The 26,789-nt window shown below is 48.9% G+C and overlaps 1 protein-coding gene across 5 annotated transcripts in view; it reads left to right on the forward strand.

The window, feature by feature from the left end:
• Positions 1–26,789, forward strand: part of TNR (tenascin R) — an 81,202-nt gene that overhangs the window by 15,058 nt on the left and 39,355 nt on the right. The window contains exon 1 of one of the 5 annotated variants that reach the window (XM_030033096.2): positions 25,954–26,133. The exons of the other annotated variants lie outside the window; for them this stretch is intronic. The gene's annotated coding sequence lies outside the window, so the exon portion shown is untranslated. Of the gene's footprint in view, positions 1–25,953; positions 26,134–26,789 lie in introns of those variants that run through there. 5 annotated transcript variants of the gene reach the window in all.

Here is a 26,789-nt window from a genome sequence, read left to right on the forward strand (position 1 = left end):
AAATCCCCAGAGATGACTATTGCAAGGAGGAATTAGCAGAGGTGAACACCCAATCCATCTGTTGAACCCCTGCAAAAAGGTGCCTGCAGGGGGATCTGGATGGTCCTCCTCCCCAAAACCCTTCCAGGGCTGCAAATGGCTCCATCCCACCAGGGATGCAGGTGATGCCTGCAGGGCTTCGACCTTTTTATTGCCACCTTAATGGCTCAGAGGGAAGAGTCAAGGGATTTTTATACTAAAAAAGGCCTTTTTTGAAGTTTGAGGTGTGCTGTTCCCAGCATGGGGACTCGGTTGGGAGTGCAGTGTTGGGCATAGGGCAGCAGGGAGAAAATGAACCCCCAAAATTTCCCTTATTTGACCCCAATGGTGGGAGAGGTTTGGGTTTGCTCAGCACAGGTGCAGGTTTTTGGCTGAGTCGGCAGCACGTGGCTGGCAGAGGGCCAGTCTCCAAAGCAGCAGCTTGGGGTTTTAGCCTTTCCCTGGGGTGAGCGTGGCCAGCGTCAGCTCTAAAAAAAAAATGATGCAACCGAGGTGTGAATCAGCAAGAGGAAAATTCCCACCATCCAGGGAGGGAGAGGAGACAGAAAAATTACAGGCAGAGCCATGCTGGACTCTGTGAGGCAACTTTATGGGATGCAGTGATGGGGTGAGAATAGGGAGGTCGATTAAAGGCACGGAGCTGTGGTGCCGGAGCAGTCAGCGGGGTGTAGCAACAGGGCGATGTGTTGAGGATGTTCAGCTGATGATCCTCTGGACTTGAATTTTGGCTGCTGGGAAGCTTGGGAAAGCTGCCCCAGGTACCAATCTCATAGCATCACTGAAATGTGAGCTTTCTCCTCAGACCTGCTGTCCTCTCTGTGGAGTGGCTGGGCCTCAAGCATCCCACAGTGAAGGGATGCACGAGGTTGGATACCTCTGCGTGTGTTTGCCAGCTGCAGGTTTCTTGATGCCCACATGCAGGGCAAAGCCTAACCCAAAAATTGGGCAAAAGCTGTGTCGGAGAGGGGAAGCATCCCCAGGGTGGGATGCTGAGCTCCTGCACCTCATGCTCCTGCAGCAAAGGGTCTTCTTCCACCATGCTTTGCTGTGTGGAGGAGCTAGAGCTGAGAATGGCTTAGGAAAGAGGGCACAGAGATGGGGCCATCTAATATGCCAGTAATGCACCTGAGATGAACAGCGCGATGGGGGTCATAAACAAGATTGATGCACAGATTAAAGAGACAGGGGAAAGAGAGGCAAAGGTTAAGAATATAAATAGGTGAAGCTCTAACCACGAGCTCAAGGTAGAGGCTGGGAAGAAGACAGTGAATAAAGCAGGGACTGAGTTGCTGGAGGGCTAGATATGTTTATCTATGGATTGGGGGAATTGAGAGAAAAGCAAGGTGGATAAATAAGCAGCGAGATGAGATCAGTACTGGGGAGCTGGGGGTTAGGGAGACCTGGGGGTGCAGAGCAGAGGGATGAGGATGTGGTACCCACCATGCCAGGGCACTTGGCATCTCCAGAGGGGAAAGACATACAATCAAAACCCAGCATCTCCCAAATGCAGCTCATCTCAATTCCCCCACCAAACACCGAGTTACTTTATACGGCTTCCTATTTTCCCAGCTAGCTGCTCAGACATTAATTTTACGACCCGAGTCAAAGGAGCTATTCAAAACAAAGTGAGTGGCATCTCGGTGCTAATTCCCAGCAGCAGCCAGGCACTGTAACCCAACATGATGCTGCCTTCCCTCGACTCTTAAATGAGCCCCCGACAGGGCCGCCCTATTAATTGCATCATCTTGCACCCCAAAAGGATGCTCCAAAATATATATGCATACATGCATAGCATGCACAATGCTCCTATTAACACTCATAGTGGGGTTTTCTGCTGGTTTTAGGGTACTGGCACTGCAGGGAAGATGCAGGGATGTCCTGGTGTTGGAAAGCTGGAGAGAGGCAGAGCAAAAAGCAGAAAATCTTGCCCATACATGTAGGCATTTTTGACAGCTATACATCTCATGGAGGAACAAGCCTCCCCTTAAGAGAATTAAATGCTCTTTTTATGGCATGGCTCTAAAAATGAACTAGGGTGGAGAAAAAGCCCACCTTGGTGATGCTTCACTCTCCCCCCCAGCTGATGGGTCCCTGTGCATCCCATAGGGTTGGATGCTGATGGGGATAGAGGACAGTCATCTTTTCCCAGGGACTCAGCAGCAGAGATGCTTGCACCCTGGGGCACTCCCAGCAGTTGTGCTCCCCTCATCATTGCAGACAAGTTTTTACAACTGCTCGGGCCGAGATTAGCTTTTACAACAGTTTTTACAACTTCCAGAACTGCTGAATTGCAGTTCTAGTGTCTCAAAATAGGCTGTCGTTAAAGTGTCAGGATGGCAGGTCCCTTTGGTTGTCAATTATTCTTCTTTATTATATTGAAGACACTCAGCAAAGGCCAAAAAATAAAATAATCTAGGTGATTTACTCCTCTTTGTAATTAGAGCTAGTAATTAGACTCTCTTTCATAACACAGTGGGTTTGTGTCCAAGAAGCATTGGCAATGTGAATTTTGCCAGCAGCCCTACCCCAAGACCTGAAACTCTCTGGCCATCTCATGTGGGGGACCATGGGGACATCACAGCAAGTGTCACCAGCACAGCTTCAGTGGAGGATGCACCCCCAACACCCAAAATTTTGGGACCTTTCTCCTTTATTGCTCCAGCTTAGGATGGTTCTTGTTCAACCCCAAGGTTGAGAGGACCTTGGAGCAGCTTGGCTGATGGGTCCTGCTGGGAGCCAACAATTGCTATGCAGTTATTGAGAAAATAATTAAGAAAATGGAAAGGACTAAAAAATAAGTGGCAGGAGAAGGAACATTTGAGGCCTTTCCTTTACTCAGGGGCTTTTCCCTGCAGCTTGCTCGGATGGGGAAGGAAGGTGCCTGTGCAGTGTACCAAACACAGGGTTTGCCCACTGTTTCCCTCTCTAGTGATGCTGCTGGGGATGTTTTCTCTGGAAACATGTTGGGATGGGGTTTTGCTGCGTGAAAGAGAGCATCTCCTGTCAGCTTTCAGTGCTGGAGCACACTCCCATTGGAATGGATTTATCTGACCGACACTTGAGATTCATGACTTTGCACTTTCCTTTGGATACATTGACCGCGAGGGACTTCTGGACCTCCTAAAAATAAAACAAAAATAAGAGAGAGGTGTTAAAAAGTCACTTTAGCTGACTCCAGCCCTTCAGAAAACAGGTCTGTTCAAGAGATGAAGGACTGGGTAGCTCATTTGGGTTATTTTAATTAATCCGTATCAGCATCCCTTTTATCCCTTATGACCTTTACACCTGATCCTGCCACCACTCCATGGGGTGACTATGGCCAAGCCCCTCCCAACCCATCCCATCCCAGGTTCCCATCACCTGCTTCATCCCCAGGCTGTGGTGACTTAGGGCTGCATTTGCTCTTGGGTATTATAGGGTTTATTGTTATTTGTATTTTGGCCCTGAATTGGAAAGGAGAGAGGATGTTTTGGGAATTGTTTTCCGTTTGGTTTAATTCATTTTTAATCAGCTGATGGTAATGATTTGATACAGACAATCTTCTCCAGCTGAGGTTAATCAGGACGGAGAAAGCCTTTCACTTGGCGTTATTTAGAGAGACATTTTATAGAAATACTGTCAGAGAGATTATTTAACCATATATTTGTTTTCATTGTGTACCCAGCTTTTTCATGGGCTTCCCAGCATTTAATGCTGAGAGATTTTGTTTATTTTTGTCATTTGGAGGGAATTCAGGCCTGCCAAAGTGCCTGGGATGGATAGCCCCGGAGGCTGCAGTAATCTGTTCAGACCATCTGGGCTCCAGCTCCTGGAGCAGCCCTGGGGGTGGGGGCTGGAAAGCTTTAACAGGCCCCAGCCCCATCTAGCCTGGAAAGCTGGGATTTTTTTGGAGATACAGTGATGGAGAGATACCCTGATGGGGATGTGCTGGCTCCCGTTGGTCCCTGCGATGCAATGCTGCTCCCAGTGCAGCATCTCCCCGGGGCGAGCAAGGTTTAGTCCCTGGGGAGGGGCTGAGTTTTGCTCTGGTGGGTTAGTAATGGGTTGGGGGCAAAATTAGACTGGGAGATGGTGCCAGCCCCATGAAGCTTAAAATTTAAACCATGAAACAACTGAATGGTCCAGCAGCTAAGCTCCAGAGCAAAGCTTTCCAGCTGCCAGGGAGCAGCGAGTATCCATGCTGCCTCAAAAAACACCCTCCCCAGGGCAGTGGGGAGCAAACCTAACCCCTAGATAGCAACTGAGCAAATATTAATTTACTCCTACAGGTAGGGCCATACATGGGTATTCCTAGGCCAGGCATATGTAGAAACACGCTTGCCAGCAAAGCCCCTGAGGCTGATGCTATGCAAGAAAATGCGGCGCTATCGGCAGTGCTTCTTGACCCGTCAGAGCTGCTCCGGGACCAGAGAGTCCCCTGGCACGGGCAGTGCCTGCACGGGGCTGAGCTCAATTTTGTTTTTATCTTGTTGCAAGGAGTAAAGTATCTGTCTGGAGACAGTAAATTATCCCCTTGGTTGGTGTATAGCTAATGTAATTAAGCTGCATTTAAAGACTCCCCAAGGTGCTCCCTTCTCAGCCTGGTGGTTTGCAGTGTGCTTGCTCCTAACAGCAGCTCGCCCAGCCCAGCACATCTCTTTTGGGGGACCGGCATCCCCGGCTGCAATTTTACAACTTGGGAGGTGCTGGAGGGGGTGGTAAAAGCCATTCTTCCCAGTCCAGGTCCCAGCTAGGAGGTGATGGATTATTTGCAGTCAGCAGTTGCCCGTGCAGAGTGGAAATCGTCCACTGTTAGGGGATGTGGGCTGCCAAGCAGCAGGATCAGACTCTCACAAAGGGCTCTGTGGAAAATGGGGCCATCCCAGTTCAACCCCAGAATTATTAACCGACCTCGCCAAAAATTTCCAGTGCCTCAAAGCTTGTAAAAACCTCCATGTTCTACTGCCTATGGTAATTTTGCGTTTTACAGCAGGGAAACCTGTGTTTCCTTTTCATTTATAAAAACTCCCAGATGTTCTGGCTCCAGATGTGCAGTGAGCAGCCTGGGCAGCACAAAACTGCTAGTGAGGGCTTACTGGGAGTACTATTTTAATCTTGAAGGTGTTTGCCACCACGCTGCCTGTTTTCTGCCAGCTCCTTGCTTTGATATAGTAAAAAACCCCAACGTATAGGTTGAAGCCAGCAGCAGGTCATGGCAGTGAGGCAGCTCTCCAGCTGCTTGCTCAGGCAATCCCAGTTTATGCTTTTTAAGAAGCAACCTGTAACTACGGATTAAAACCAAAAGCCAGGACAGCCAGTCTCCATCTTGGTGCTGCTTTAAAGACACCTGGCTGTACCTTCCCAATTCTTCGGTCAAATCCATCTCCTTGACCCCAAAAGAGCTTAAATGTCCTGCCGCCCTGTGTTATAGTCAGCCTTTCCCACGCAATTGCTGAGGTGTGGACAGGGCATCTCTGGGTGCCTAAGTGCTGTCCCAAAATCCCCACAGGAATGGCACGGCTGAGCAGGAGTGCCAGCTGTCCCCACGTCCCTTGGGGAGTAGGCTGTCCCCTACTGTCCTGTAGTTTGCAGCAAGCTCAGCTCCATCAGGTGCTTTTAGAAGCAGTGAAACAAAGAAAGAATAGGAGGGAGATGCTAACTGACTGCTTCATCTCCCTTTCCTTGGTCTCCTTTAACCAATCCAGAATTAGGAAAAACTCCCCCAAAATCTGCAGCGGGGTCGCAGTGTGGTGCTGGGAGCTATCTGCCCTGTCCGTGGTGTAGCTGCATGGCAGCTTGCCCCCCCTTTGTTAGCTCCTTCGTTAGCTTTTAATCAGCTTTCTCCTCCCGATGCTTCCCAGCGGCATCTCGGGGGGGGGGGGGGGTGCTGCAGCACAAGGCCACCCAGCCTGAGCTCCCTGGCTCTGCCAGGGCCACCCCCCTCACCCCCTCACTTATTTATATCTTTTTTTTTCCCTCTGAGCCGTATTCCCTCTTAGCGTTGCTAAACCAAACAGAGCACAAAATCTGATAAGCGCAAGGTAGCATTTTTCCCCCCAGCGGGATACATTATTTACAAAGCTTATCGATTGTGGGAAATAACCCAGGGGCATTCGAACATGAGCTAGATCCCCTCTTACACCAGAGATGTTAATTACCTGCAAGCTGTTACCGGCTTCTCTACCACTGAGCATCACCCGCAGACCGATAGGGTTTAGGGATGCAAGGAAATATCGCTCATGAGCTGTTGGAGCGCACCCTTTCCAGCAACCTCCTGGAGCTGCTGGGAACAGGCATCGCTCTCACTTTAAACCCCATGTGCTGCATCAGTCATCCAAATTTGCCTGCCTTAACTCCCAAACATCTCTCCCACTCTGCCTTTCCCCACCACCATAAAGAGCTCTTTAGTACCTTCTTTAGTATTTCCCTGCCTTGACAGTTCTTATAGGAAGTCATGAAGTCACCTCTCAATCTTCATGATAAACTAAGCAGACCGAGCTCTCTCAAGCTGGCAGTTTCCCCATCCTTGGGGAGTTTTGCAGCTCTCTCTGTAACCACTCCAATCTCTCAATGTCCCCTCGAGGAGCGTGGGCACTGGACCTGCTGGCAGAGCACTTGTCCTTGGCTGCATCAGTGCTATATAGGGGATAAAATGATAGCCTACTCCTCCATGGCACCCTAAATGATGCAACCCACCCTATGCTGGCCGAGAAGCTTTTTCCCTCCTCTTAATGCTGATGAAAGAGCTACCAAACACTGCTCCTGAGTCACTGAGGTGGTTTCTGGAAGATGAAGGCAGGGGGGAGTGCAGGCAGGTCAGGTAGTGCCTGGGCTGGGCATGCAGCTGAAACTATGGGGAGAGCAATGCCAACGGGATGCAGAGCTCAGGGCTGTACCATAAGAATATATGAAAGTTGGTACCTTTGCAAGAAAAACACTTCTTCTACTAATATCACCCAGATATTCTTTTCATTTAAAAGAATAAATGGTCCCTAGAGCCATTGTCCATCTCTAGGTATGGAAAATAGGGGAGGGTCAGGGATGCTCCTCCACCCAGGCAGGAGGAGAAGGAATACCACTGGCTGGAGGAGGTGGTCATGCCCAGCAGGAAAGCTGCAACGGAGATGAGCTGAAGGATAACGGAAAGATAACGTCAGTCATTAGGGCTGAAATGGAGATTAAATGCTGGAATGGCAATGGAGGACAGTGATGCGGTGAAGGTACCTGCTCAGGGCTGGTGCAAATCAGTATAATATCACTGACCTGAGTCTCAGCTCACACCTGGTACCCTCCCCAACTATGATACTTCAGGAGAGGAGAATAGCCAATAAAGGAAGCAATAACAGCAAAATACTACAAAACCATAATGAAAAATAATACGACCATTGGTATGGGGATAATTACGAATGCAAGGAACGTGGCAGTACCTGTGCTGGGCGATGAAGGCAATGAGGAGCGCTGAGCAAGAAAGGCATGCTGGTGGTGATGGGGCTGATGGAGACACTGACTTGTCTGGATGGAGACGCAGATCTCAAAATTGTAATGGGAATAATTATGACTGTAATGGGGTGGTAATAAAGATAATGGAATCGTAATTGAGGAGGGGATGGCTGTAAAGGAGGAGGTGCAGATAACAGCCTTGTAAAGGAGATGATAAGAAAGATAATGGATAGTAATGGAGTTGTTGTTAAAGGTAATGGAGTTATAATGAGGTGACGACTGCGGCAGGTAGAAGGGATGGTTGGTTTAATGAGGACTATGATGCAGAGAAGACTGTATTTCTAATTTGTCAGGACAGGCAGTGCTGGAGGTGACCATGAGGCTAATAATAACTGAAGGGGTCAATCGTTAAGACAAATGCAGCCACGCAATGAGCACGGCAGGACCGCAGTCCCTGGAGATGCAAGGTGGAGGTGCAGATCCTGGGGAGAGGGGATGCCGGGCTGCAGCATGAGGTACAAGGCAGAGGAGACAATAAAAAGTACCGTGACAAATGGTCTGGGCAAGTCCTGCAAGGTTTGCTTTAAGGCAGGGCTGCCCTTCAGAGTCTTGAACCTAGGAGACAGGGATGGGGTTGGGGAAAGCAGCTAGTGGTGGTCACATGCCCCCAGTGAGGGCAGTCCACAGCAAGGAAGAGGAGCCACTGCAGCAGAGATGATGGTGATGGGGACCAGCTGATGGCTATAGGGGGAATTAGCAAGGGCAGGGCTGGTCCTTGCAGCATTGGGACAGACACACAAGCGAGCACATCAACTTGCAGTGACATAAGCACTACCATAGGGGGACAATTCAGAAAGTAGTTGATGGCATCATGCATTGAGGTTTTTGTTTTAACTCCTGTGCAATGCATCTGCTCTTCACCTCCCTCTGAAACTCAGGCCAAGGTCCCCAACCCTTCCTGCAGAGCAGGTCACCCTCCCATGGCTGCTTGCCACACAACATCAGCCAAGCCCTAGCCCATCCGCCACTGCTCCCCTATCCACAAGCCTAGTTATCCTGTCAGAGGAGAAAATTGGGTTGGTTTCACTTGACTTGTTCTTGACAAATCCATGTCAGTTGTTACTTTCTAAGCTCATTATCCTCCAGGTCCTTACAAATTGATTGCTTAATAACTTCTTCTTGCATTGCTCCCTGTTTTGAAGCCTCTAACTCCTGGGGTTGCCCTGCTGCAGCTCCCAGCTTGCAGCGTTGGAGAAACCCTGAACACTTCCAAGGTTGGGTTAGCTCTGGAAGTACACCCGGGGGGGGGGGGGTTCGGCAGGCCCTGCCAACACAAGCACACCTGACTGGAAGGTCTTCTCTCCCCTGAGTTGGGCTCCTGCCTGGTATAATCATCCTGTCCTAATTAGCTGGGTGCAAGGGAGGGCTGAAGCAAAGCCCACACTGAATCCCTTTTTCATGGAGGAGTTTTCCTCCTCCATTTAAGCAACATGCTTGGGCTTTCCTCGGCTCTCCTTCTCTTTCCTGTGCATTTACAAAAGATTTTTGCCCAGCCTTATAGTGGACAGCCAGCTGGAGCTTGTTCTACATCTTTGCATCTCCAACTCGTAGCTGCATGGCCGCTGCTCCGTTGTCCCCATCGTCATCTCTCTGGCCTCAGTTACCCTTTTCTACAACTCTTCCTTGGGTCTGAGGTCCATCAGGTCTCTGCGCCGCCTTCCTCTTGTTCCTCTGCGTTGGGATGGGTTGTTGTGGTGCCCCTACTGCAGTCGCTTTAGGTAATTGCCAGCTTCCCTGCACTCTTTCGCCCTTGGATTATCTTCCCTGGAGATGCAGAGATGCTACCTACTGGTTCCCTGAGATTTTTGCAGCCCATTATCCTTACTCTGCTGTTCTCACTCCCTTTCTTTCGGCATTGTGGGTTCCACTATTTTGTGACTTACTTCCTGAAATTACCTTCCACTTTTTTCAACCAGTTCTGCTCAATTAGCCCAAATCAAGTCCAAAATAGCAGCTTTTCCAGTAGTTTTTGCCATCATTGGAAATGAGATGTTGTGCTAACACACCCAGGGAACTGAATGGCTCTGTCCTGCTGTATTGCTCGCCCAAGACATGTCAGTGGAGTTTAAGATGCCATTACCACCAGGCTCTACCATGCAGAGGTACCCTGGGTTTGAAGAGTCCCTCACATTCACCCACTTCCTTCTTCTAACTCACATGGGGTCTGTCCCACCAGTTTTACCCCTTTGAAGTTACCCACATTAAAGTAGCCTGTTCCCAGCCCCTTGCTAACCTTCAGGACAAGCATGCCTCATTCTTGGTGCACTCCTTTCCTTCATTCCTCGCTTGCTGTTCCCCAGCAAGTCACACTAGGTCCTGTGTATCCCACCAAGTCTCTGCAATGCTATTTAAGCTCTAGTCTGAGCAAGGTACTAAGATGTCTACATCAGCCTTTTTATTTGCCATGCTAGGCCACATATGTACAGACAAATTTGCCCTGTTATTTGCTTTCTCACCTCTTTTCTGATCTCACCACCTATTTTTTTCCTGCCATTTGTTGGCATTTCTTCTGTTCACCTGTGGCTATGTGGCACCTCCTCACTTTGACAACAAGCCGGCCTGACCAGGTGCCTTTCCTTATTAGGGGGACCCCAACCTCCCCCCATACATGTCAAGTGCCTCTGGTTCTGCCAATCCTCAACTCAACGGCAGATGGGAGTGTTTCTCTGTTCCTCTCCCATAAACCAACAAGATGGTAAGCCTGTCTCTGCCAGCCACCTCTCAGCTTGTTTCACCCAGAGCTCCCCAAAACCTTTGCAATTCTGCCCCTGCTTCCAGGAGACAGGGTTTAATGGGTTTAAAGTACCATCTGCACATGTCCACGAAGAAGAGGAGAAGTGTCCTTCAAATGCTCAAGCACCTGTGAAATAAATAGAAGAACTAACAAAAAGAAATATTAAGGGTGAAAAAAACTGGAAAAAGAAGAATGCAGGAGATTGCACCAGCTTCGGAGATAACCTAGGGACATTTTTTATCACCAGAAGTCCATTTTCAGTCACAGATGGGACTTTTTCTTCTTAATCGCTTTCCCAACAGAAAACCATGAAGTCACAATAACCTAACCCACCAAAGGACAAAGCAATTGCAAGTCCTTTCTCTCCTGGCCAGTCGCCAAAGCAAACTCTGCTAGATACAGGAGAGAAAAAAAAAATACGTTACAACAGGTCTCCCAAAGGGAAAACAGGGAATGAGGGTGAAGGATAGGAGGGGAAATTGGAAAAGAAACTCTGCCCAACTTCAGGATGAACTCATGCGCAGAGCCCTTAATGACTAACCAGCCATGGCTGCCTGGGGAAGTTGGGAGAAAAACCTCCCATTTTTGCCATCACCAGAGGCTCCAGCCCTGATAAATAACAGGTTGGAAAATTTGTGAGCACTGTCACGTAATAGAAATCAAGGAAGGCAACGGAGCCTTGAAGAGAAACTGTAATAGTCAGCTTTCACATGCTGTTGCTTGGGAGGTTTGTACTGGGAAGATGTCCCTCATTGCCAATATAGGGCTGGCCAGGAAGCTCAGGAGGAGTTTGCCCGAGGATTTCACAGGATCAGGTCATTTTGAAACAGAGCTCCTTACAGCTGCCTGCTGCAGGAGGAAAACCTGAAAAAAGCCAGAGCAGAGGAAGAAAAAAAAAAAAGCAAAACCCACGGTAGTGCTTAGGAAGGCACCAGCAACACAGAGCTGGAAAGGATCAATGCCTTGTCCACCAGCCTTAACATAAAGCATTTAAGCCATTTGGAGCCTGCTTTCCCGCAGAGCTCTGTGCTTGGCCGGTCTTTAAGTGCTGCAACAATATTATCCACACTGAGAAATGCCCAGGGTTGAGGTCTCCCCCCAGTCCAGGCCCCCGCATTTGTGGATGAGTAGCTGCGATTTCCCTTGGGGGATTGCAAGATAGAGACAAAGAACAAAAGTAAAGGCTGGGGAAAAAAAATGAGGCTGACCTGATGCTGCCTGCCAGAGGGAGACTCGAAGCAGGACTTCCCTTCCTAGTTAAGGGAAATCCCACAGAGTAAGGGCTGAACTCTCCTTTTGCTCTCTGACACCTGCTTTTCACTAAGTTCCCAGTCTGGTGTCTTCAGAGCCTCTGGGCAGCAGCCAAAGCCCCTCCAGGCTCCATGGTAACACAGGTGATTTTGGCCAGGGGGACAAATCTGGGTGCTGGGGTGAGCACTGCAGCAAGGCTTGGTGCTCTAGGGCAAGGTGCTGCGCTGGGACCCAGAGGCACTGGCCCAATGGGACCAGCTGCTGTTGCTGATGGCATCACCTGCATCCTCACACCTCGTCACAGGGACACATCCTGCCACCGCTGAGAGATTAGTCAGCCTTGAAGTGAGGCAGGAGGGTAGAAAACCAGCAATAAGCATATGGTGATCCCCCAAGGAGCTGGCGCCAGTGACAACTGGCTGTCCCAAGCTTGTACAGATCATGTTAGCATGGAAAGACACTGCAAAAATAATGAAAAAAAAAAAAAAATCAACCTTTTCAGGCATTGTACGCTCACTTTGATCATGCCCTGTGCTCAGTAGCCTTCCCCCACGTAAGCCCAGCCACCCAGGCAAGCAGCCCCATTGCCGAACGGGAAAGCCCACACATCCACCACATGCCCTGTTGCATATCTCTGACGTTTTCCCTCTGCCCAAGCTTGTGAGGGTATCAGCATCTGGGCATAACCTCAGGATGTTTCTGAAATAGCCAGAGAGAGGAGAAAATAAAAAGGGAGATAAAGTCCACATTATGAAAGAGAAGAAATGGTATTATTTTGGCTTTTGTAGGTGCCCGAGTGTTGGTGTACATGGTTCAAGCTCCCTGAGAAACTGTACCCTGTGGGAAAATCCTACAGGATGCAATAGCAATGCAGCTAATGGAGTTACCCTGAAACCTGCAGGATTTAACAGCTCAGGATGCTCTTTCTAATAGTGGTTTTAACCATCCAGTGTGAGGAGGGGGTTTATGGCAGGGAGACTTATTCTTGCCTTTTCATAGAGCATGATCCACAAAAACCTGTAAGAAAGCCATTTTCTATTAAGCTCTGTATTGCTTTCAAGGGGGTAAAAAAGCCAGGAAATGTAACTCAAGTTACATTTCCCCAAAGTTATAGTTTCTTAATTCCTAGTTTAAGTCTTGCAAGGATTTGAGAGTTGGACTCTCCACTCTTGGCATCCGTGGTCATTTAGTTTGGAATAAAATTCTGGTATGTCACAGCCAAGGGGTAAGAGCTTGTGGGTCTCACTGGGACCCAGCTTTGGGCTGAACCCAAATGTATGGTTTCCAGTCCAGGGTTTGCCAGGCAAACTAACAGAGGGGGTTTTCATGGCCATTGCTGTGGTGTTCAAGTACTGAGAGATCCTGACTGGGTGTTTTATAAAACAAGTAGTAAGCAGTGGGCAAAAATCTATTGGCAACCATGTAAAAATTGGGAGTCAAACGAGCTCCTATGGGACCAGCAAGCCCTGGTGCTCCTTTCCCCTCATCTTCGGGGATGACTATGCCAAAGCCATCAGCGACGATGTTGCCTCCATGCTGATTTATTGCTGGTGTTGTAGAAATTAAGGATTTGCTCCTTTCAGTAAGGAGGAGGTATACTCAACCACTGTAGAATTTCCATGACAGGTATTGCTCAGTCTGTGTCTGCAGGGATGCATGTGCATTCACTCCTCCCACAGGGCGTAAGTTTTCACTTCATCTACATGTCCAAAATGTTGAAGTTTGATTTCTTGTAAACTCTTGGGCTACTCAGAAGCATGAGATCTGCCGGAGATAGCTGGGGTGAAGGGCTTGGAGGAGGAGAAAAGGAGTCCTCTGATCCGAAGGAGGAGTCCTGCAGAGATGGGGCTGCCTTGTCCCAGTCCTGCAGCATCACAGGTCCCCTCATGGGGGGGTGGCATGGTGGCACACATGGTGAGGGACACTTGGCTGTTGGGTTTGACGTCTCTTGCTTGGAGCTGCTTGGTGGGGTTAAAGCTGAGCAGCCACCCCAGTCGCTCACACCCCCACCAAGGGATACTCCTTTGCAGTCTCCTCACTTAGGAACATAAAATAGATGTCGCAGCAAGGTCCTGGGGACCTGACACCCTCCCACCAGTACCATGACCAGCCTGCAGCACCAAGCAGTGCTGCCAGGCGTGCAGGCTGCTGCGAGCAGGGTGGAGACACCACAGAAGCTGGTTTTGGTGCAGTCAAGGCATCCTTGCTGCCTTTGGCCACCCCACCTTCAGGGAACATGATTTTCCCCACCTGAATGATGCAAAGGACCAGCGAGAGTGCCTATCGCTGCCAGGATGTGCCCTATACACAGTTGGGGGAAGAGGTTGTCTTCTCCAAACACTGCTGATGAGCCCAGGACCGTGACATCATCTCCCATGGCAGACAAACACCAGGATTGGACTCATGAGCTGTTTCACCTGGGTGTCAGCCCAGTCTGAGTCAGTCTTTGGGCAAGCGGCAACAGCTCTGACATTGCACCATCATGGTTGGGTCTAAAAATAAAATTAGAAAGGAAAACAAGAAAATATTCTTAGCCCCAAGGGACACTGGGATTGAGGGGAGAGGAGATGCCAAATTCCAGGAGGTTGGAAGCACAGCTCTGGATTGAATATGCTATGTGTACAGCAACATCAGCTGCCTTGCACAGCAGAGAGGGAGCTCCCCACGATGCCATTTCCCTTCCTCATTTTTAGGGAGGAAAGAAAAGTTAAGCAAAGGAAGCATCTGAAAGGCTGTGCCAAGTCCCAGGTAGCTGGTGTGTAAGGCTGTGACCACCACGCTGTACGTCCTCACCCGCATCCCTCAGCTTTTGTGTTGTTGCTGCCTTCTTTGCAGGCTTGGCTGCACTCTCTGGAGCAGTATATTTGGGTAATTTATTCTCCCCTGGCAAGCTCAGCTCATGGGCAGCATCTGGCTCTCTGCAAAGGTCTCCCTGCTTTCTTAGCACCACCCCTTCAGCCAGGTTGGCAGCAGGATGCCAAGACCCACCAAAAAGCTGGCTTTGCAGTAGTTTCTCCTCTGTCCCCTTAGACAGCGTAAGGTTACTTGGGAAACAAGTTATCCTGAAACATGGCTTGAGAGATTTCCTTTAAAATAAATATTCAGGCTTCAGGGCCATTTTCCAGGTAAAACTATACAAAGTTTAACTTCACACAGGTTTGTGAGCTATTTTGATATGCCTCAATTTGCCTTCGCCAACCAACACATTTCTCCAGCAGCCAGACCCAGACCAAAGTCAGGAGCTGGAGCAGCACCCGCGGGATGGTCCACTGCCCTTGATGGCACTCAGCAGGGCTCACAGACCTGCTGCTCATGAGCAGATTTGCTCCCTCAATGTCTTACCTTGTCCCAGGTCCCATATTTCTGTGCATTTTGCAATATGAGATGGTCCCTTCCAGCAGCTATGGTACTGTCTCCCAGCCCCGGGAAGCAGGGACTTCCACAACCAGTACGCTTTTATGGCTATTTAAGAGTTGATTTAAGCTCCTGCTGTCATAGCAAATAGGAAAAAAAAAAAAAAAATTTACTGTGCCAAGGAAGGCTGACATGAAATGCAGGTGAGTTTCTATCACCTATCCCAAAAAAACTTAGATTAGATGTAAGGAAGAAATTTTTTACAATGAGGGTGGTGAAACACTGGCACACGTTGCCCAGAGAGGTGGTAGATGCCCCACCCCTGAAAACATTCAAGGTCACTTTGGACAGGGCTCTGAGCAACCTGATGTAGTTGCAGATGTCCTTGCTCATGGCAGGGGGCTTGGACTAGATGACCTTTAAAGGTCACTTCCAACCCAAACTATTCTATGATTCTATGAAAACCCCATGATAACAAGAACGTAACTACAGACCTGAGGCAGACAGCCGGAGGTGTGCGAGCATGGCAGAGCCACCGGTTAAATGTCGGATGAACGGATCCTGTCGGCATCAGCAATTTTTTTCTTGAGTATTTTGGGCTCCCCAAACTAGCAAGACCCCTTCTTTTTAAACTCAGCTCAACATGAACTTGCATTTTCTTACAGTGGAAAGTGCCCAGTGAGACAAGTGGGTCTGCTGCAGGATAGATGGACCCACCATGTGTGTGCCCATGGCCGTGGTCCAACGTTGAAGCATTTCCAGAATCAGGTAACAAGTCATCATCTCTCCCATGTCTCCAAAGCCTGCGTGCATCTCACACAGCCATAAATCAATTTCCAGGCTGTTTCAGAATTGGATTCATAACACCGAAGTCTCAGGTCACACGTACTCGAGTGCTCCATGGGAATTCAAAGGTTGCTAGAGTGCTTTTTGAAAAATATTACTTAAGCTCCTCAGAAAGGCAGGTACTTCACTAGGGGCTCTATCAGGTTTATAATCACATTCAGAAGCATTATCCCGTGGTTTAAGTGTAGCAAAAATGCAAAATATTATATTCAGCAAGGAAAAACAGTTTGTTGAGTTGCTGGTGGGGTTTTAAGTCAGTTCAGCAAGAGGGAACATGGCGGCTCAGGGGAAGCAGTTCCCTGTCTGAGTGTCCAGCAGCTTCTCCCAATCCAGATGCACTGCATCCAGCTAGAACGAGACCCCTCTTCCAGCTTTAATGCCACACTCATCATTTCCCGGGGCAATTATCCAGGCAAAGCACCCAGAGGAAGCCCTACGGCACATGGATTATGTTTGCCTAATTTACTCAGGGCAGAGGTTTCCAGTGTTTCCAGTAACCCCAGATGGGGACAGCCCTGTTGCACTGGGAGCGGGGCAGCACCAGGCACAGAGCACCAACTGGCTCCCCACTGCCTGTAGGACACCCAATGTCCCTGTCTCCATGGTTGCACTGCATCCCAAGATGCTTTAAGAGCACTCCCACCTTCACTTATAGGAAGGAGTTTTCACTCAAACCCAGCAAACACATAACAGAGCAGCTTTGTCTAAAAATAAATTAAAAAAAAAAAAACTCAGAAGGCCATTATATAAACATTACACCTGATAGATAACCCTGGCTGCGGTTGTGCCAACTCAGGACTGTGCACAGTAGTGACTTTGGAAGTCACCAATTTACCTGCAAATTCTCAAAACCAGAACAAATCTTTGATTTTTCTTTTTAAAAAAAAAAAAAAAAAAAAAAAAAAAGTTGTACCTCCTGGCTTTGGCAAAGAGCATCTTACTGCATTCAACTGTTCCTCTAAATTTTGTTTAGATCATGTCAAAGTCTGTATGCTCCAAAGCACCCATGTTTAGGGGGACGGGGAGACTCTTAGGCCACCCAAGAAGGGCAGAAAAGCCTGCAATAGGCACCAGCACACTCAGTGCTGCAGGAGCAGCAGAGGAGACATAAATGCAGCTCAGAGACAGAGCATCAGCTGGGCACACAATGAAGTCCTGGCATGAACCAAGCTCCCCTCGAAACCACCGATGGGAAACATGGGGTGGGGAAGCAGGTGAAGTGATGAGACGTTCCCACCCTGTATTCTCCCATCCCATGCTTGACAGCCAGCTCTGAGGAGCTTAAGACTGGATGTTTGTTTTCAAATATCATTCTTTTCAGGGTGTGAAGATTTCAAGACAATACTTGAATGCCCTCCAGACACATGGCTTTCCTTACAATTAACTTCTATGCCCTTTTAGCATCCCAACTTTGCATAGAACAGGGGTCCACCAAGCATCCAAAAAATGGACCACATGTATGTATGTTTATATCTTTATATAAATATATCATAAAATCATATGAGATACAGAAGACCACACAGGGCACAGCATTGTAGAGAAGGAGGCACAGCAGAAAATCAACACAGGCAGCACACTTCAACTCCAGAGAACAGGACCCAGGTCACAGAAGATCAATGCATTTCCTCTTCCAAGACTCCCAGCAAGGCAACGTTCACACTTCTCAGAGGCCATCAGATGGCAGACCAGTAGCATGCTAATGCATATACTGGAACAAGACAGAAGCAGCACTCCAGAATCCTCTGGCATTTCTTCTACCCAGTATCAAAAGGCAATGCTCCCATAGGCAGCTCCCCAAACTTGGGAGGTTCCTCTTGGAAGCACAGTCCTTACAAAAAAAAAAGTCAGCTCCATTTCTTCTCCCTCTTACCTACATCTCCTATCTGTCTAGAGCATCACCAGCCACAGACACTCATTATCCTCCAAACACCACCAAACCCCCAACCCCTGCCCTTACCTGCTCTGCTCCCAACCTGATCTCAGCTGACATAAATGAGCACAGAAATCAGAACCAGGCGGACTTAAAGGATTTGATCATTCAACCTAATTACTCATGGCTGGTACCACCCCCTGTAATTAGCCATCTCACCTGTGAGAGCTGCAGCAGCTTTAGAAAGGAGAAGCACAGCGTGAAGATGGAATTTCAAAATAACTATTAGCAACGCTTGGTATTTCTTTGGTTTCTCCAGACCAGCCAAGGCAGGTGTGTACCTAGCACACTAGATCCCCTGCCAGGAAACGTAATCATATATGAGAATGATCATAATGACTTGCAATCAGAAAACCTTTCATCAGAGCATCTTGTGGCACTGTACAAGCAGTAATGAGTGAAAGCCCCTCTGCAAGGCACACCAGGACGCCATAGGCTAAACACCAACCACGGGTGCCCATCTCTTTGGGAAGGAGAAGGTTGAAGATGAGTACAGGCAGTCCTGGCTCACTGCCTGCCCCTGGCCACATGGTTTTGGCCCCAGTAGCTCAGGCTGGGGAGGCAATTTGTGATAAAAGCCCAGAAGCTGGCAGCAGAGCTTGTCACGTCCATGTGCTGTATGAAAAGTAACTTTTTTTTTTTCCCAAAGCCCTACAAAACCAAATATTAGACAAAAATACATGTGAAGCTGCTATTGATCTTCCAGCCAAGCTTTGCGTTAAAAGAACACTCTTTTCCGCTTACTTCACTTATAAGAGAAGACGAGGTATCAGAGACATCACAGCTCAGTTTTATCTCCTAGAGACCAGCCAAACACCACATTAGAGGTGGGCAAGGCCAGCTGAGATAGGAGGAAAACCCACCCAGATTTCAGACCAGACTGTAAAGTTAATCTTTTTTCATAGTTTCAGCAGTGGAGTTGTCCCTGTCACCTGCCCAGCTAAGCACGTGTCTGAGGGGTCTGTTACAAGTCTTTCTGTTTTCCTTTCTCACACGCATTTTAGTAGAGTATTTTGAACTTTGTGGAAGAAAAGTGCTCCATAGATAATCCCACCAGAGTAAGAGGACTGTGGGTTATTAAATAACTATCTAGAGTGGAAAATGAGACTGGCACCTCTGCACAGAAGTGAATTACCACCAGCTTGTGGTACTATTCATTAAGCTGTCATCTCAGCATTTCATAGGGACCCAGCCCTATATTATCCCCATTTTTCAAAGGGGATAAGCAGCAGCAAGAGGTATCCACAGTGAAACAGCATGGTCAGGCTGGGGGTTAAATGCCTGACTGCTGTGGCCCACCCTACCCGCTCAGCCACACCGAATTAATAAATTATATCCCAAAAGGTAAAACAGTCATTCCAGAATGGAAATAGCTGTGCTAGAATATAAGCCTGCTTGAAAGCCTCATGGTGACCTCCTCCACAAGGATGCCCTAACCCACTGCAAAACCCAACTGGAGACATCGTACTCACATGCAAGTGTTCGGCTGTTACCTTGTCATTGTCCCCCTCTCAAGGAGGACCACTCTGAAATGTTAGTGGATCTGTCCCTTGCAGCAAGGAACCACCCAAGGCTCTTCCCAGGTGGGATCCTGCTTTGCCAGTTAAGGTGAACAGAGTTTCTTCTGCCGTTTCCCACTCATTTTCCCATGCAGAGCTTCTTGCACAAATCTCCTGGAGGCTTCAACCCCAGAGTCTTTCTCCTGCTGCAACACTTTGAACTTCAGCAGAATCACAGAGGTCCAACCAGTCCTACCATGATGCATCCCAAGCCTTCCCAGCTGGTGGCCTCACCAGCAGTTTTCCAGGGACGCCCAGCTTCCAGAGCTGGCAAAACAGCCCCATCCTCCGCAGTGCCATCCTCCCTGCCCTGCTCAGCAGTCACAGCTTGGCATTACAGGTAGCAGAGGCATCGCAGTGCCTCATGCTTCTGATTTTGAAGAGAAAATTGCAATTGTTTAGCCGTCATTGCATGGCCCATTACAGGCTGGTGGTAGGTGGGAGAAGCCAGGGAGTGACCAGGTGCAGTCATGTACCAAGACATCTCTCTGAACACTGTTCTATTTGCTCTGTTTAAGGTGTGGGAGAAGCAGTCCGTGTCCACCTCAACTAGTGGGTTGAGTTTGCCTAATTTGACAGGGCTGTCCTGCTCCCAGCAGGCATCAAGGGGCGTTTGCTCCTCACTTTCTGCAGGAATAGGATGCAGCCAATAATTCCTTGCTTTCAAATTGCTGCGCTCCGACTCCGCAAATATTTTTGGCTGTTTCTTGTCTTCTCACAGTGCTGCAATTGCTGCCCAAATGATCTTATTTCTCAGTTCATCAAGCCCTACTTGGGTGGCTGCAGCATGTTATTTACCATTATTTATCTATCTGTTTGATCAGAAGTGAGGGAGAGCAGCAAAGGCAGGCTAGAAAGTGTGTTTCAACTGACTGTGGTTAATTTTGGCTTAGAAATTATAAAAGTCTCAGAAATATGAGGTGCTGAGCTAACCTTCTGGGACACTGGGGACCACGAGAGTCAACGCAGAGATGAATTTTGACCATTTGTAAAAGGGGTTATATCACATCACTACCTGTTGCAGGACTGAAGGGGTCTCCTTCATCCCGAGTTGTACATCTACACACAGTTATTCAGCATAAAAACAGCCTTAAAATTGATTTTAAATGCTCGCTTGTGATCTGTCTAACCCCAACACTTACAATACTAGTGGGACAACTAAAGTGAGCAAAACCAAGCTCTAGCTTAAAAAACATCACAAAGCAGTGGGCTTGCTTCCAAGCTCCCATGCCCTGCACCAGCTGCAGGCTCAATGAAATTATGTTATGCATTTATATCCTCTCCTTAATGAGGTACTTACCTATTATAGGGCAATAAAAACCCAACCTGACTCAGATCTTCAGCTGGTGCAAGCCCACATTCACTACAGCTATTTTTCCTTCCCAAGGATCTTGGTTTCCCTGCAATAAAAGCGCTGAGGCTATTTCCAGTTCTTCTGCAGGGATGTAAAATGGGGAGAGATATGGGTTTTCCCACTCACCTTCATTAATATGGCAGCCCAGGTCTTCCGCCAAAGTCCAACAGAAGCAAATCTATTTTTAACCAAATAGCTCCAGTAGAAATCTTCAAAGCCTGCTATAAAAATGATTAAAGAGTATTATCTCTGGCATGCCTTGATTAAAGCTATTTTATATACCTCCAGCGACACTGGGGGGTCTGTGCAGGCAGCCAGCCAGCTCCTCAGACCCAGACGTCTCCGTGGTGGCTGTCCCAGCTGGCAGGAAGGTATAACCTAAGGAAATCTGGGATTTTGACTGCACACCCCAGCATGACTTATTGTAGAGGACCCCCATCCTAAAAGCCCGGACCAGCTCTGTCCTACGCCTGCAAGCCCCTCTCGCTACCTGGGGCTGGACAGGGTCTTGCAGGTTAGGAGAGCCCTAAGCCACCGTGGCCTCCAAGGCTCAGTGAGTAGCCATGGTCTTCCTCTCTCCTCCCCTATCCCCCCTTGCCCTTCTTCAGGAGCTCAAAAATGAGCCCCTGAAACATTAAGAGATCTGGAATCTCAGCTTGTTCTTCGGGAAGGTGCACAGTTTTTGTTATTTGTTGTGAAAGCAGTTTTTAAGAGCATCAGGGCAGAGAGGCAGAGGGGGGAATTTCTCCCCTTTTTTTTTGGCTTCCTAAACAGACCCACTTTCAGCCCCTGTTTTCCCACCTCCACATCTTAAGATGTCAGAAGAGGGAGGACGAGGGCCAAACCCACCAGTTGGGTTGCCCCACTGTGATGGCTGTTAGGTTCAAAGAGACGGCAAATTGAGGAGGGGAGGTGATGTGACCACCTTGCTTCACACTGTAGTAACAGCAGCATGGGATCGCAGAGGGAAATTCTTGCTCCCAGCACTGTGCAGAGATAACCAGGGGTGATCTATCTGGTCACCTCCAAGGTCCCATCTTTCCTGGGGGACCACACCTGTGGGCAATGTCAGGTGCTCTTTGGGAAGCATGCTTGAAGCCAAAAAAGATATTTCAGAGGATGACCCCCCACCACCACCTTTTCAGGGGAGGGATGAGGGACATGGTCCTGGGATGGGGAAGCCACATCTCCAGCATTGGGCTGGACCGGGGCTAGCGGGCAGGCGTTGGGGCAGCTGGTACCCAGGGCAATACGTCTCTTCTTAGCCATATGCTCTTGACACGCATTAACCTCCGGAGGTTTCCTAAACACTGTGCCCCAGCGCATCTCTCTCATCCTCCAGTGCCTGGAAACGCCGCCTCCTCTCTATACACACACATGCGTGGCTCGTCAGAAGTAAGAAAAGCCCCAGATTAACATATCTGACACAACAGAGCCTGTCACTGCCTGCCCTGCCTTCCCCACCACAGGAGCGAGTGCCTGTCATCCCGTTCACCGCCTGGAAGGAGGAATACATCCAGGATGTGTCAAACACAGCCCAGCTGCCTGGGTCGGAAAAAAGCAGTTATTACTGCAAACTCTATATACATTATTTATCAAATGAAGTCTCTGCAGCAGGACTACAATTCACTTGTCTGCTCCAGCTTGCTCATGCTCTCTTCGGCTGTCTTTTCAATGGGAGATGATAGAAAACATTTGCAGGCTTCTTGTGGTCTCTGCCACAAGGCTGTTCCCCTCCTGAGGAGACCCTGCAGGTCCCCAAAAGGGACCTGGGACAAGCTTTGCCCAAGCAAAACCACCTTCTAGCAACAGCCAGCTCCACTGCAGCAGCTTTGCTCCAGCCCCAAATGTATAGCACAAGTATCTGCCACTGCTCTGAATATTCAGGGGGAAATTACAATGGGAAGGCGAGTAGAAAATATCAATTATTGGAGGGTTCAAACAGCGTGATCCCTGCTGCTACCTGCCAGGTTGCATATGCGTCGAAATCAGCCATAACACGCAGTTTAGTTTGAGCAATATATTAAAAAGGAAGGAAAATCTGAATTTTTTCCGGTATGGGGGTTATAAAGCAGGTGGGGGAAAGCCACAGCATGCACGACCCTGGTCTCATCAGCTCTGCTTCATCTCTGCAGTGTAAAAATACATGTGCAGGGGGAAAACGAATGCAAAAATGCACCAGATGAATGTTTGTTTTCCATTCCCCCAACTTTGGGTCAGGGTATAAATGACTAGGCAAACCAAAAAGCAAGTTAAAAAAGCTGTGCTCATTTGACTTTAGCAGGTGGTTTTGATTTTACTGAAAGCAAACCAAGTTCCTGGGTGCTCCTGCTCAAGGTTCCTGTGGAAATATGCCACAATCCCCTAATTATGGGGGGAAAGCCCTGATAATAGCAGGGATTTTCCTCTCCTGATCCACAGTGCTGTTATCCATTTAAACATGGTCACGCTGGAGGCACATGGTGATTATACAGGGTGATGGAGGTTGCAGCACATCCAAGTTCTTCAACATGACTTTGCACTTCGTCACAATCTCCTTCATCTTCATTAAGCTGTATGCTCGATCTGCACCAGGGGTAATGGGTGGTGGCGTTTTGGCGACGGAACATCCCAACCTGGGTCGTTTGCATTCGCTTCAGCTAAGTCCTGAGGAGGTCCGGGTAGACTCTAATGCAACGTGACAGCCAAGCATCAGCTACACATGCACGAGGACTTGCTGCCAGCACCCAAGCTGAGTGCTGGGAGCAAACGGGAAAAAAAAACCCTTGTGCCCATGGCTGAGAGCAATCCGAATCCTGCCGGCTGGTTACGGGCTGTGGGTTCACAGGATAATTGAGGTGGGATGAATTAAGCATGGAGGTTCTCATGCCTGGTTTTCTCCGTGCTGAAGGATGAGCGGGTACCCCACCGCCTGGTTCTGCCTTACCCTGACATCTGCAAGTTTCTGCCTATGCATGGATGGACAGAAGGAGGGATGCCACTGAGGGGGGATTGGGAAGGGGTGGCAAAGCCGTGGCTGTTGGAGAGGAAAAAGAAGGGAGGTTTGAGTGTCCTGGGTGGCAGCACCTCTGCAGTACTGTACATGCAGAGTCCACACCATGCCTGCATTCAACTGGGTCCTACACTACCCTCCAAAATTAATTACCGGTGCCCCTGCTGAAGATAAAACTGAAATCATATTTATTTTTGTGCTTACATTCCAGTTGCCATGTAATTAAGTGCTACCACATAATTAAAGAGGATTTAGAGGGTGTTTATGCCCTGCGATGCTCCATAATTATGGTTAATTCCTCCTTTATGGCTTCCAAGCATCTTCAGCGGAGCTCCGGGAGCCGCCGGGGCAGGCAGAGTGGCCGTCATTGGGCTCAGAAACATGGTGCACAGCTTTAGCACTGAAGGGCAGCATCTTGGAAAAACGTGGCCCAGTCCCAAGATCTTTCTTTAGAAATTTAATCTCTCCCAGGCATGGGGCAGGAGCGATGCCCCCAGGAGCATCATTATGGGCAAATGGTAATGGAGGGGAGAGCAGCAGGAGCCATCCCAGCCTCTCCCCGGTAAAGCTGCTTTAACTCCAGGAGACACTGCACAAGGATAAAACAAACCCTTCTGCAACATACAGGCCCATGGAGGGGGGATTTATTTCATAACTGAGTGTGAATAAATATATGGTGTGAAGTGCAGGACGTGATGACTTTCATGGGCAGGGAGTCCTGAGGGATGGGGCTGTCCCAGCAGCGGGGCAGCCAAGGCCAACTCCAACAGACATCAAATCTTAGTGCTCAAAGGGCCAGGCTACAAAATACTCACCTGCCACAACTCAAATCACATGTCCAGCCTCGGAAGTAGGTAAGGAAGAGCTCAGTTTTAGCAGCCAGCAACTCCCATTATGAGCTGGAAGTTCAGGCACCTCCGGACCAGGGTGTCACATATGGACCCAGAAGGGAGCGGGTCACCCTCCTGCAGGACACTGGACACCATGGGTCTTTTTATTGGCATTAGAGGATGGAGTAAAGTGTCTAACCACGAGCCGTGATGTGCTGCACCGTGGGCTTGCAGCCTGCACCTGCATCTCAGCATTGCCCATAGAGCACTGGGGCCGGTCGCAGCGAAGAGGTACGGGCAGCGGTCAGGCCACTGCCCAAGCCCACTGCTAACAGCTTTCATTACAAAATTAGGCATCCACCTTGGCTTTCATTGCAAAATTAGGTGCCCACCTTTGCAAACTTGTCACATAAGTGAATTTTGCACGGAGCAAGCCTTTTACATGGCACATGGTTGAGCGCAGTCACATTGAAGGGGGAGCTGATAACGTACCTGCTGCTGCCTGTAAATATATATAAATGAAGAAAGTTGACACCACAGTTTGCTCAGTAGAATGCTGGGATGGGCTCAGATTAGAGCCAGCACCCTTGCAAAAATGAGACTTACCCTGGTGACTCCCCGGGCTTCGCAGGAGAGTGGGCGGGAGGCACCAGTTGTGATGTGAAGTCAGACACGCCAGATGCAGGCTTTACCTGTTAATGGGAAAATGAAAGGAAATTCCCCCCGAAACTTTGCACTAAGCCACTGCCTGCTTTCCTGTGGGAGCTTATAGAGGCTATTGATATATGCCATGGCAATTCAATGAAAGAATATGTAATGAAAGCAAAATACAACGTAGGCTGCAATCACAGAGGAGTGCATGGATTATTAAGCTGGCAGCATTTTCAGTCAGTTGGGGGAACTATAGATTTCTTCCTTCACATGTAGTTAGGGAACACTGGTAAAAGCATCAAAGTATTTCATCCTTAAATATGTAATTAGTCAGGAGGGCAAAGATTGTTCCCTCTCTTAGTGCTGCATGGTGGTGGCGTGAAATAATTCGGTCGGGTTTTTCTGGTGCGGTGCAGGTATCGGTGTTGGTCCTCAGCTCCGGCCCTATGAGTCTGCAGGGTCTGGCCTTCAACTAACCAGCGTTATGGGGAGATGTGACGGTTGGCTCCTCTAAGCTTTCCAACTCCTTTAATTCCCCCTAAAGCCTGCAACAGTCTGTGTTTAGAGCGGAGAAAAGGATTGCAACTAGGCAGAGTGCAGAAGGAGTTGATCAGGGAGAGGACTTTGCTTGCATGTAGCAAGAACCTTCGCTCTGCCACAAAGCCCAGGGAACTAATGCAATGAAAATCTTTTTAAACAGACAAATATACATCAGTAGGTTAGGAATAACTGGCAGCCAGTGCTCTTCCCCCCAAGAAAGCTGCAGGAGGGAATCAGGTCTGCGGGACATGCTGCATCTCTACATCTGCTCAAGAGGGTCCTACTGGTGCAAATCAGCCTTGCAACACCAAATTTGCAGCATTTTCAAGCTGCTGAGGAGCTGACCCAATTATTTCCACTATTTCTTGGTTAGCGGTGGATGCAACGCAAGTGCTTTCCAGCAAATCACAAGAGTTTCTCACCAGATCACGAAGCAAAGCAAAAGCAAGTTGTGCGCCTTCCCGTGCACGCATCCTCACCTGCCATGGCTGGAGGACCGTGGCACCCAGGAGCGATTTCCACATACAGCCAATAACAACGCTGATGCACGGGAGCGGTGGGTTGCTCTAAACCAGTGAGTACTGCTGCCTCTTTTGGGAGGTCTAAGAGAAAACATTGGGCTTCAGAGCTTTCAATCCACCTCCGTTTCCCAGCTGTGTGGTCACATTGGAATGGAAAGTGCATGGCTGGGAAGCTGATCAGGGACACCATGTAGCTGACTTTCCTTCCTTATGAGCCCGGCAAGCGGGAGGAAAGCTGCACAGGCTGCATCTCGCTGTAGCATGGAGCAGGCACCATCTGCACTGAGTGCTTGGGTGTCCCCAGGGCGGTTTTGGGAGCCTTGAAAACCATCCAGCAGGGTGGTTTTTGGCTTTTGGGAAACCTCCAACGCACTTCTCGACACAAAAGCCCAAATAATACACTTGGAGGCTTCCTGCCTGCTTTGCACACGGCCATGCCCCGGGCTCACTCCCACTATTAGCAGCAGCCAGGAGTAAATCCGCCGCGGCAGTCTGGCTTCTGCCAGCTGAGCTCCGGCAGGGAATACATCACAGCTCCAATCAGCCAGCCCTGACACGGCTCAGGGACCGCTGGGTGTTAGCTAATATCTGCCTGCTCCTGCCGTGCTGAGGAAGCAGGCAGCAAACTCCGTTTCTTGATGGTTTGTTGGTCAGCTTTAAGTATGAGTGCCAGTCTGAACTCCAGATAGATCTGATTTTCCAGTTTGCC

The sequence above is a fragment of the Aquila chrysaetos genome, chromosome 12, assembly GCF_900496995.4.
Source record: "Aquila chrysaetos chrysaetos chromosome 12, bAquChr1.4, whole genome shotgun sequence".
Classification (NCBI taxonomy): Eukaryota; Metazoa; Chordata; class Aves; order Accipitriformes; family Accipitridae; genus Aquila; species Aquila chrysaetos.